Source organism: Sus scrofa, chromosome 10, assembly GCF_054392235.1.
Source record: "Sus scrofa isolate SSC_HxYL_T2T_F1_AM1 chromosome 10, Sscrofa_HxYL_maternal_Yorkshire_Landrace_v2.0, whole genome shotgun sequence".
Lineage (NCBI taxonomy): Eukaryota > Metazoa > Chordata > Mammalia > Artiodactyla > Suidae > Sus > Sus scrofa.
This window is the reverse complement of record NC_139392.1, coordinates 15,400,238-15,412,835: the sequence shown is the minus strand read 5'-3', so window position 1 is coordinate 15,412,835 and position 12,598 is coordinate 15,400,238. Positions and strand designations below refer to the sequence as shown.

Genomic DNA, 12,598 nt, shown 5'->3' with positions numbered 1-12,598 from the left:
GGAAACTTGAGGCCGGCAGCACAGGCGGGGCAGGCGGGCGGCGCGGAGCCGGGGCGGGGTAGGGAGGCGCAGGGACTCTTTAAACACGTGCGTCTGGAGGAGGTGGGAAGCTGCGGAAGGGTATGTGTGTGCCTCGCACCTAAAGGCGGCAGCCGCCCCTCCCCGATCTCGCCGTTTCGCGGGAGTGGGAAATGGGGGGGCTAGGAGGCTGGTCTTGTGTTAGTCGGGGATACAGGACAAGCCCTTGGACCCCAGGGTGAGTTTGCCCAAACTGTGGATTTCTCAATGCTCGGGCTGCGTTATCAGCACTGCTCCCCTGCCTGCAGAATCTCTCGCGTCCTCCACTCTCCCCCGCCGCCGTCTGACCTTGGGATTGGGAGAACTAGACTGCGGGCTGTTGTGGGCTGGAGAGGCAGCGGCAGTGGCATGTGTATTGGTGTTGGTCTAGAGGAAGCGTCAGGAGCATGTATGTGCTTTTGGAGTCAGACCCTTTTGTAGCTGCAAGTTTCTTAACCTCTTGAAATCTCGATTTCCTTATCTGAGTAAGGGTCAGCATGTAATTGCCTCCTTGCTCTGCAATACTTGCACCGCCAAGTGCAAGATGAAAATGTGGGGCTTTTTGTTTGAAAACGTATGTATTAAGAATTCCAAGATGACAATAGGAAAGCATTAAACCAAAAGGGAGGCCCTTCTGAATATAGGACTCTGGGCCGCTATAGAGGTTGCACACCTATGAATCCAGCTGTGCTCTGGGTTACAGTTTTTGAAGCTTTCTCTTTTACTTAAGTATGTCTCCAAATATAATTTCTCATTCAAGAAAATTTGGAAATACAGAGATGAAAAAAATGAAACCAACACCGTAATTTGCCATTCTCAGACACCACCAACATAAAAGTGGAATATTTCGTTCTGGCTCTATGTCAGTTCTTTTAATTGTTGTAATTTTATCGCATAAATTTTTGTAACACCAAAACAATACCATAATCTCAAAGGAAAATTTGGTAATTCAAATCTTTTGAGTCCCTTTAGGGGTTATCTACTGTCATTTGTTTCTCTTGGTTCTTACTTAGGGGGTTCCAGCACTTTGTCTATCTAGTAATTTTTGATTATATGTCAGACATTGTTTTGAAAGGTTCCTTGCAGGAATTTGAGGCCTAAAATGGTGCTAATCTTTCTCCAAAGAGGATTTTCTACTTCTTTTACCAAGTATCTGGGGGAAATGAACACTCTAGACTTACCCTAATCTAATTTCAGGGATTGAGATTTCATGGGCTAACCCACTGGCTGTGGTCTGTGTGGGGGCTCTTTTGTTTTGTTTTGTTTTGGGAGGGGGTTGCTTTTTTTTTTTTTTTTTTTTTTTTTTAAGCACTGCACCCATGGCACATGGAAGTTCCCAGGCTAGGAGTCAATTTGGAGCTGCAGCTGCCAGCTTACACCACAGCCACAGCAATGCCAGATCTGAGCCTCATCTGTGACCTACACCACTGCCCTCAGCAACTTTGGATACCTAAGCCACTGAGCAAGGCCAGGAAAAGAACCTGCATCCTCAGGGATGCTAGTCAGATTTGTTTCTGCTGAGCCATGACAGGAACTCCATCATTCAACTTTTTAAACTGTGTCCAGTGAGAGGATGGGTCCGAATTATCTAGCCTCGCATTGCCAGAATCAGGAGTCCCTATGTCAAAAGAAAACTTCACTATCCTACTACCACTCTGACTTTCAAGTCTCCAACCATGTCACACCCTCTCTTTTTCTTGCCCTTTCACCACACCTGCTTTATCCTGTTTTCTCAGTTATACAGTCATATCTTCATTACGATGATTGCAGTGGTAGAATTTTGGACAGTAAGAACTTCGGGCAGTTGCTGTTTATTCAACAACTGTTATTTAGTACCTATGTGTTGTGGGCATTGTTAGGGATCCACAAGGTTCCTAGTCTGATTGCTGAGGTAATAAATAACTCTTTCCCAAGGCAGTGTCTTAAACAAACAAAACAAAACAAAACAAAAGTGCAAGTGACACAAAACAGGAAGGCAAGGAATAAAATGATCAGGAGTGATGTTGAATTAGCAACTAAAGTATTCTGCACCCAGTTCCAATGTGCAGGGTTTTCCAGCATCACCAAGCAACCCTCAGACACCAACTGGGTGACCTACGATTCAACTCAATTCTGACATTATCTCCCTGGAAAGAGCCTCAGATTCCACAAGTTAAGGGCCCCATCTCACAAGTCAGCCCTCCACTTCAGATGCCAATCACAAGACCAGGTTGTTACCCATGCTTCTGCTGACTCCTTCCTTGGGTCTGATTCATTTGCTAGAGCAGTTCACAGGACTGAGGAATCCAGTTTACCTGCTAGATTACCAATTCATTGCAAAGAATATTAGAGGATATGCACGAATAGCCAAATCAACAGAGACACAGGGCAAGGTCTAGAAGAATCCCAAACACAGGAGCATTTGTCCCTGTGGAGTTCGGGGTGCATCACGCACACGGATGGGTTCTGGTTCAGCAACCTGGGAGCTTCCCAGCCAAGCTATGCCAGAATCCCAGAAAGCTTTGCCCATCCTTCACTATAAACCCAGTTCACCAAATTCTTACCCAGCCACCATCCAAATGCTCCCTTACCACCCCCCCAGAAAGAGGTTATACCCAGCTAATCCAGCTCCCCAGGACTATCTCCATTTCTCTCTCTTTGATGGGTTTAATTATTGGAATGTCCTGAAAATTTGCCTTGGAAGTTCCCAGGCAAGGGATCGAATCGAAGCTGCAGTTGTCAGCCTATACCACAGCCACGGCAACACCAGATCTGAGCTGCATCTGTGACCCACGCCACAGCTTGTGGCAATGCCAGATCTTTAACCCACTGAGAAAGGCCACGGATCGAACCTGAATCCTCACAGAGACAACTTCCGGTCCTTAACGCACTGAGCCACAATGGGAACTCCAGAATTGGGATTTTTTTAATGGCTATTTATTATAAAATTTCCAAACATATAGAACAGTAGGGGAAAAGAGCATAGTGAATATTAAACTATCTACCACCCAGATTCAACATCCATTAACATTTTTCTGTATGTGCTTCCTGTTGTCCCAAAATTATATTTTATAGCTCATTTGTTCAAACCAGGATCTAAAGATTTCCCATTGCATAATTTATCCACCAATACTTTTCCTTAAGTTCGCTGCCTGCCACTGACAGCTCTGTGCTGGGCACAGTGACTTTGTTGCGCTATATGCCCTTGTATATTAAGTTGGCTTGAATAGCTTAGGAGTATGTTTTCTTGATGTACTTGGCACATGTACACATGTGTGGAGTTGTGCGCTATGAATCGCGGACTCCTGAATCCTGGATAAATCACTTCTTCGTTTTCTTTAAAATAACTTACATATAACTGGAGCCCCTTTCTTGCTTGCAGGACTAGCAGGAAATTCACTATCAGCCTTCAGTGGGATTCCCTATGAAGTTGGGCAAAGCTTCTGGAGGGCTTATATAGCACCAGAGTACCAGCTTTGATCATCAGTGCAACTGGTTCCTGCTAAGACATCCCAACCAGACTGGTCCTTAGTCTTTTCACCTCTGGCCCATGTGCCTGGCTCCAGCCTCCCTGGGTACCACACTGCCACGTCTCTGAGGTGCCTTCTCCATGAGTCTCTGGCATGAAGCAGTGAATGGTCCATCTCTTCTCCAGACCCCCAACTTCAGCCTCTTTGTGGGAAGTTGCTTCCTGCTTCCCTCTTACTATTAGAAAAGCCATCCTCGGAGTCCCCGATGTGGCACAATGGGATTAGCAGTGTCTCTAGAGCCCTGGGACGCAGGTTCGATCCCCAGCCCCACACAGTGGGTTAAGGATCTGGCATTGCCACAGCTGTGGAGTGGGCTGAAACTGCGGCTCAGATTTAATCCCTGGCCCGGGAACTCCAAATGCCATGGGGCGGCCAAAAAAGAAAAAAAAAAAAAAAAAAAAAGCCATTCTCTCCCTTCTCTCGTCTCTCCTCCTCAGGGACCTCTTCAGAAAGAACCTTCGATTTCAAAGATTTTCGGCTTCCCGCCTTGCTGCTTATTCAGCTAATATTCCTTAGTGTAACTGCAGGGACTGGGAAACTCTTGAAAGAATTCTGTTCCGATTGGTAAGTAGTATAACAGTTACTGTAGCAACCAGTAAAATTAATAATAATTAAAAATTCTAAATTAAACCCATTCATGCAGGCCAATTGATGCTACACCTGCAGAATTTAGCAATTTTTCATTTTAATGTATCTTGTAAAGTGAGAGTAAATATTTTGAAAAACAGGAGTTCCCATCATGGCACAGTGGAAACAAATCTGACTAGGAACCATGAGGTTGCAGGTTCAATCTTGGCCTTGCGCAGTGGGTTGAGGATCTGGTGTTGCCGTGAGCTGTGGCTGTATCTGTGGTATAGGTCGGAGATGCTGCCCAGATCTGGTGTTGCTGTAGCTGTAGCAGAGGCTTGCAGCTGCAGCTCCAATTCGACCCCTAGCCTGGGTGCAGCCGTAAAGAAAAAAATAGAAATATGATATACCACTTGAAGCAAAACAAATCATAAATTCTAAGAAAGCTAGGAGTTCCATCGTGGCACAGTGAAAACGAATCCAACTAGGAACCATGAGGTTGCCGGTTCGATCCCTGGCCTTGCTTAGTGGTTTAATAATCTGGCGTTGCTATGGCTGTGGTGAAGGCCGGCAGCTGCAGCTCTGATTCAACCCCTAGCCTGAGAACCTCCGTATACCACAGGTACGGCCAAAAAAAAAAAAAAAATTCTCAGAAACCTATTCACATATCTATTAATTTACATAAAGTGAGTGATGACAAAAGAACCATAATGAATTTTTAGGTTGTTCCTACTTATTAAATGGTGCAACTTTGACAAATGATATTGGCAAAGCTCCATGGATTGAAATTAATAAAAATCAGTCTGACATTAAATACATGTTACATGAGGACAGAGAGGCCAAGCCAGCCCCCAGCTCTCCCCATACATGTGGAGAGGCCATCTTGGCTCTTCCAACCCCAAACCCATGGGTTAATGCACATGGAGCAGAGACAGCACCAGCTGAGCCCTCCCCAGAGCTGAGTCATGAGCAGATAAAGGGTGGCTACTGTTTTAAGCAAATACATTTGGGGACTGTTGGTTTTTTTGTTTTTTGATCTTGGGGTTGTTTTGTTTTTGTTTTTTTTTTGTTTGTTTGTTTGTTTTAGGGCCACACCTGCATGGGGACTGTTTATTATGCAGTGATAGGTAACTGCCAAAGTTTTTTACTCATCAAATGGCCTTTTTAATTTGGTGTCCACCGTGGATAGAGCTCACGGCTTCTGCAGCGGGGAAATGTATAATGAGGCTAATACACAGCTTGGGTAAGATACGCCTCCTGATCCTATACCTCCATTTGCTCAAAGTCCCATGTCAGTCAGGCCCTCTTCCACACTAGCGGGGGCACGAAGGCTCTGGGGTCTGGGCCAGGCTTGGGCTCCAGAGGTCACTTGTCCTCAGGCTGCAGAGTACTCACCACCCTGTTTGTTTGGATGGGTTCGTTGTTGTTAAAACATAAGATCTAGGGAGTTCCCATCGTGGTGCAGAGGTTAACGAATCCGACGAGGAACCATGAGGTTGCGGGTTCGGTCCCTGCGCTTGCTCAGTGGGTTAACGATCCGGCGTTGCCGTGAGCTGTGGTGTAGGTCGCAGACACGGCTCGGATCCAGCGTTGCTGTGGCTCTGGCGTAGGCTGGCGGCTACAGCTCCGATTAGACCCCTAGCCAGGGAACCTCCATATGCTGCGGGAGCGGCCCAAAGAAATAACAAAAAAAAAAAAAAAGCCAAAAAAAAAAAAAAAAAAAAACATAAGATCTAACATTTTGACCATTTTTATGGGTTTAGGACTGTGACAGTGAGTACATTCACATGGTTGTACAACCATCACTGCTGTCCCTCTCCAGACAATGTTTTATTTTCCTAAATGGAAACTCCACTCTCCCCCCCAAGCAATAACTCCCCATTGTCCCCCCGCCCAGCCCCTGGCAATCACCATTCTACTGCCTCTCTCTTTGAATTTGCTAGTCTACATGTTTCATATCCGTGGAATATCACAGTCTTATAATTCACTTCTTTACATGTTGAATGTCTGTCTCCCCCTATAAACTTGGAGGATCTTGAAATTGAAACTTTTTATTCTTCTTCTTTGTTTTTTTTGGTTTTTGGTTTTTGGGTTTTTTTTGGGGGGGGGTTGTCATTTAAAAGTTTTCAAAGTATTTTTAAATATTTTACCAATATGCTCACTCAGTTCCTAATTATTTTTGTTTGTTTTTATTCTTTTTTTTAATATTATTATTCTTCGAATCACCTTTACCCCTCCCAGTTGTCTGGCATATAACAGATGTCCAGTAAGTGTTCAAGAAACCTGTGTGTGTGTGTGTGTCTGGGTGTGTGTTTGTGTGTGCGTGTGTGCGCGCATGCATGTGGATGGATAGACGGATGGATGGATGCATTATCAGTCTGGCTGGTACTTGACTTAGACAAGTCCGCCCCACCGATGATGAGCAGCAGACAAAGGGACCGTCTCTACCTCTTCCTTATCTACCCAAGAGCACTTACCACTCTGCAGACCCAGTAAACGTGACACAATCCATGCCTGTAAGAAGCTCAGAATCTAACAGAGGTGCACAGAACCATCTATGACTTTAATAAGAACCTCTTGTGACACAGCAGGTTAAAGATCCGACAACAATCTCATCACAGTGGCTTGGGCCACTGCTGTGGTGTGGGGTGTGGGTTCCATCCCTGGCCTGGGAACTTCCGCATACCACGGATGCAGCTAAAAAAAGAAGAAGAACCTCAATAGAGGAGGGCAAATGCGCATGGAGGCACCTAGGACAAGGCTTCAGACACAGGGCATGTTCAACGGAAGTATTTTTAATGGAACTGAATCAGAGGACAAACTAGTGGGGAAGCTCTGAGCCTAAATTCTCACTTCCAAGCTCTGTGACTTTAGATGAAATTACTTCATCTCTCCACACCCTGCAGATGTGTTCCAGTTCCAACACGAACACCAGGTATGAGCCAGCTTGGCCTGTGCAGACAGGACCCCGCGGACACAAGAGCCACATTTTCACCAAGGAATAGTGGGGAGAGGGACAGAGGTGACCAGGGAGGGACGGCCCATTTCAGAGAGTCCTTGGGTTGGGGGGGGCAGAGACGTGGGCTGCAGCTTCCCTTCGTATGTTCTAAACTCATGGAAATGTCATCTTCCTGCCAGCGCTGCTTTCTGTGGAAATGGAGTGATTTTGCTATTCTTAGCACTGGGAAACCGGCACTGTAAACAGATCGCAAACAATGAGCCTTTGTCAGAAACACCCCGTTTCCTTCTGGGCCCTGACTCCTGCCACACCTGGTGATGTGATGTATCATCTCTTTTAACAATTTGGCATAAGAGGCAGCTGTCAAGGGGGGGATTGTCTGAAATTGCAGAGGCTTCCAGGAGTTGGTAAATGGTGGGTGCTGGAGGCCTTTTAGCCCCTCGGAGCTCAGCCTCGGCTGCCTCCGTAGACAGAGCAGGGGACAGGATCGACAGGATGATGGGGCTGCCCTGGCTTTTCTTCCGTTTGCTGATTTACATGGGAAACTTGAGAGCTGGGGCGTTTCTGCAGGTGGGAGCCGTCTTCCCGCTTCCCTGTGCTCTGAGCCGGCCTGCCCGTCCAGTAACAACTCCAGGCATCCTGCACAACGTCCACGGCTGCTAAGTTTAGCCCCACAGCTAATGAGTCTGTACCTCACCAGATTAATGGCGGATCTAATTTTACGGAGTCTGAGCATTACTGTCATGATTTCTTCTCCTTGCCTCAGGGCTCTGAGACACCAGTCCCTTGTCCCCTCGTCCTGGAGGGTTTCTACCCTTCGGCTCTACTGCTATTTCAGGTCTTTTTTTTTTTGGCACCCCAAGGTATATGTATTTTCGGGGCTACAGATCAGATCTGAACCACAGTTGGGACCCACGCTGCACCTGCAGCAATGCAGGACCCTTTCACCCATTGTGCCAGCTGCAATCAAAGCTGCGTCCTGGTGCTGCAGAGACGCTGCAGATCCCATTGCACCACAGTGGGAACTCCTTTTCAGTTTTAAAAAGCTGTAAGTCACTTAAGTATTCCATTTTCTCAGTTCATGTAAAGGATGCCTGAAACTGTTATAGAGATCAGAGTGTCTGTATACACACATGCGTGCGCGCGCACACACACTCGCACTCATACACGAGACACACCCACACTTGTAATGAAGGACACTCTTTCACATTTGGACAAAACAAGTCCTTGAAGCCTCATCTGAACGAGCACCAGATGTCATGATGACCCCACTAGATACAGCGGCAGCCGCTTCTGTGTTCCCTGACGGTGTTGCTAAATAGTGATTATTAATCATCAATATGGCTGCGTACTGGCTGCCAGATCCAGAACAGGCACTTGCCACGCGCTCTCCTTTCATTCCCACGTGCTGTGATGTGGGTATTATCATCCCCATTTGAATAATGAAAACAACAGAGACACAGAGAGGTTAGGCACTTGCCTAACGTCACACAGTAAACAGCAGGGTCCGCTAGGTTCCGTGTCCAACTCTGTGCCTCACAGATGGAGGCCAAGGGATGCTGGCTTCCTGGAGAGAGACTGAAGAAACCTGACAGCTAAGCCTATGAGAGTAAAAGTCGGTTGTTTCACATTTTAGTTCCGGGGGGTCTATAAAATCAGAAGATCACCGGCTGGGACCGTGCTGACCTTTGTGTCCTGGTGTACAGGGCAGAGAGCAAATGCCCAGATAGTTGGGGCTGATTAGTCTGTGGTCACTCCTGCTCCTTGGAAACGGGCCTCCAAGAAACCCATCTCCCCTCTTTGGACCAAGCTTCTCCTGTATCCCATCTTTAAGGCCCAGAGTTATAGAGAAGTTAGGTAGCTCTGCCACCAACACACAGCTGATGGATGGAGGGGACAGGATTCAAACCCAAGCAATCTGGCCACAGAGCAGGTTCCCAAACCCCATAGTTTACAAAGAGCCTGGACTAACTGCCCTGGAGAAGCACAGGTCACACATGACTTCACAGTTCAGAGAGGGCAGTGGCTGGGTGAGAGGGGAGACTTTATGGAAGAGGTGACCCTTCGGCCACACCTGGAAGAGCAGGTGGGATTTAGGGATGGTACGCGATGCCAATGCAGGTGTTATTTTGCGGATCACAGTACAGATTCGCCTGGCTGTGAGTTTATTAATCGGAGAATCAGACGGGAAGCATAATTAGAAAAGTCAGTTTGGTGGCCTTCAAAGCCAACTTGGATTAAATAAAAACCAGTTCCAGAGATGTTAGAGTCTGCCTTTTTCAATTGCTTCCACATCATGTTTCTGTACACGCGACTCTGGGGAACAGGTGTTTCTGCAGCAAGACCCCTAGCAATCTTACAGGAAAATGTGATGCACAAATGAGGCCCCAGGAGTCCCGCCAGGCTCCAGACAAAGCTGTCACAAATTCAGCCAGGAACTCCTCCCCCACTACACACACACCAACCTGGAAGAGGAGAGCCAGAGCCGCAGAAAGGAAGGCTGCAGCACCTGTACCCCTCACACTCAAGATGAAGTCGGAGACAGTTACAGCAAGAGGGGAGGAAGTCACAGGGCTACAAGAACCCCAAAGAACCGATAACCCTAACATCTTTCTTTCAGTCCGTAGTGGAATTTGGGCTTCATTTATTTTTCCATTTTTTAAACAAACATTTATTCATGGTCTACCACTTGCTGAGTGTTGTGTTGGCTTTTTTTTTTTTTTTTTCCTTTTGGCTGCACCGGCTGCATGCAAAAGTTCCAGGGCCAGAGATTGAACCCACGCCACAGCAGTGATCTGAGCCACAGCAGTGACAACTCTGGATCCTTAACCATTAGGCTACCAGGGAACTCCTGTATTGGCGTGTTAAAGTGAATATGCTGCTATGCTGGTTAATTCTCAAACCTCCAAGAAAACCGTCAGGTCCCACTGGCGAGCCCCCATTTGTGAGTTTTCAGAAAGCACCCGCCCCCCAGCCCCTAGGACCCCACTCTCCCCTCTTGGTCCCACAGTGAGGTGTGGAGGAGAGTGCTGAAGATACTCGAAGAACACCCAGAGGAGCTCTGTCGCCCAGGACTGGGCAGCTGTGTGTGTATTCTGGGTTAAAAATCTTTACTGGTGCTTGAAACCTGAGTTTGGGGCAGAAATAAAAGCTACAGAGCAGCCATCAGAGATGTATCCAGATGTCAAAAAAAAAAAAAAAAATCCATGCAAAAAGCAGCCCTGGAGTTCCCACTGTGGTGCAGTGGGTTAAGAATCTGCCTGCATGGAATTCCCATTGTGGCTCAGCAGAAACAAACCCAACTAGTATCCACGAGGTTTCAGGTTCAATCCCTGACCTCACTCAGTGGGTTAAGAATCTCGCGCTGCCATGGGCTGTGCTGTAGGTCACAACACAGGTCAGATCCCACGTTGCTGTGGCTGTGGCATAGGCTGGCAGCTGCAGCTCTAATTCAACCCCTACCCTAGGAACTTCCATATGCCACAAATGTGGCCCTAAAAAGCAAAAAAAAAAAGAACCTGACTGCAATGGCTGGGTCACTGCAGAGGGGTGGGCTGGATCACTGGCCGGGCACAGTGGGTTAAAGGATCTGGCACTTGTGGTATAGGTTGTGGCTGGGATTCATTCCTTGGCCTGGGTACTTCCATATGCTGCAGGTGTGGCCATTTAAAAAAAAAAAAAAAAGTGCAGCCCTGGTCAGACCCTCTGAGAGTCAGCTTCGAAAAGGGGCTGCAGCCTGCAGCTCACCCAAACAGGACAAAATCTGTTTTGCCTGCGCATAGAAAGAAACGTAACTTATTTTTCATTTAACCCCAGATACTCCATCTCATCTAAGGAGACTAAACCATTAGTTTGATTATGTAGACTTCGAATCACAATGACCTATTGTACCTTCAAGAGGCCCTTGAACAAGAAATGAGCAGAGAGATGCTTGGAATTTGGTGGCCTTCTCTGGCAGCACCTGTACTTCTGTCCCTGAGGCTTATTCAGCTGCGCTGAGGTCCAGCAAAGGTGAGGCAAAAGCAGACCCAAACATAGAGAAGGAAAGTTCGGTACCCTCGGGTATTTTCAAGTTTTCTGAACAGCAGTGATCGTGCTCACTCAGCCACTTTCATCGCCAGAGCTCAGCCTCTTTAATCAATTCTCACGGAGATCTGGAAAACTGATAGATAAAATGATTCCCTGCAAAATGGCTCAAAAAAAAAAAAAAAAAAAAAAAAAAGTGGGTCAAGGAGAAGCTAGTGGCTTAGCCCAAGGCTTAATGCTAAATCAGCTTCAGAACGGAGAACACAAGTTCTTAGGGTCGGCCTTTACTCTTGCAGTAGGTTCCATAGCCTGAGATGCTGGCCAGCAAAAGCCAAAAAAAAATTTTTTTTTTTTTTAACTTCTAGAATCAGCACCATCAAGTCAGAGCTAAGAAATAAGTAAGTGTTGCCTAGTGCTGCCAGCAAAATGAAGAAAGTGCAAAAATCTAGTGAATTACTCAGGACATGTTGGCAGATACCGTGGCTTGTCAAATTCCTGGTTGTTTGTAAGGTTATTTACATCTGAATTAATTTACACTGTGGAAGTGTTAATACTTTTCTTTTCTTTCTTTTTTTCTTTTTTTTTTTTTTTTTTTTTTGGTCTTTTTAGGGCTACACCTGAAGCATATGGAAACTCCCAGGCTAGGGGTGTCAAATCGGAGCTGCCACTGCCAGCCTACACCACAGCAATACAAGATCTGAGCTGCATCTGTGACCTACACCGCAGCTCTCGGCAACACCAGATCCTGAACCCACTGAGTGAGGCCAGGGATGGAACCCCCATCCTCGTGGATGATAGTCAGGCTCCTTACCCCTAAGCCACAACAGGAACTCCTAAAGACTTTTTAAGTAGCAGCAGAGATCCTACCAGGAGCTACGATGTTTCTGAAAAATTCCTCCCCTTCATCCCGAACTTATTCACAGGAGTAGGCGACCCCGCCATAGAGCCATGACCCTGTGCTTGGAGCCATCCTAAATGGAAATTCACACTCAGACATCGTGGCTCCAGCCACAGCCAGCTTCCTGGCCCCTCCTGGGCCCTGAGCCGGCTCCCTGCAACTTCACAGTGGGCAGTTCTGAGGCAAAGGCTCTAAGAAAATCTGGACATTCATTAAAACTTGAGGAAAAAAACAAATGGGTCAGGGTGGCCAAGAGGTTAAAACTTCAAGTTGTTAAGACAAGTAAGTTCTGAGCATCTAATGTATAGCATGGTGACTATAGTTACAATTCTGTATCGTGTATATGAAATTTGCTCAGAGAATAGATCTTAAAAGTTCTCATCAGGAGTTCCCGTCAAGTTCCTGTTGTGGCGCAGTGGTTAACGAATCCGACTAGGAACCATGAGGTTGCGGGTTCGATCCCTGGCCTTGCTCAGTGGGTTAAGGATCCGGCATTGCCGTGAGCTGTGGTGTAGGTTGCAGATGTGGCTCGGATCCTGCGTTGCTGTGGCTCTGGTGTAGGCCAGCGGCCACAGCTCCGAT

The 12,598-nt window shown here is 46.8% G+C and overlaps 1 protein-coding gene and 1 long non-coding RNA gene across 3 annotated transcripts in view; one reads left to right on the top strand and one right to left on the bottom strand.

The window, feature by feature from the left end:
• Positions 1–12,598, bottom strand: part of CNIH3 (cornichon family AMPA receptor auxiliary protein 3) — a 208,091-nt gene that overhangs the window by 106,465 nt on the left and 89,028 nt on the right. The gene's annotated exons all lie outside the window — the stretch shown is intronic.
• Positions 150–9,349, top strand: LOC106505094 (uncharacterized). Its single transcript, XR_014817453.1, has 4 exons — positions 150–256; positions 4,004–4,130; positions 5,221–5,376; positions 6,375–9,349. It is a non-coding gene; the product is annotated as an uncharacterized LOC106505094 (long non-coding RNA).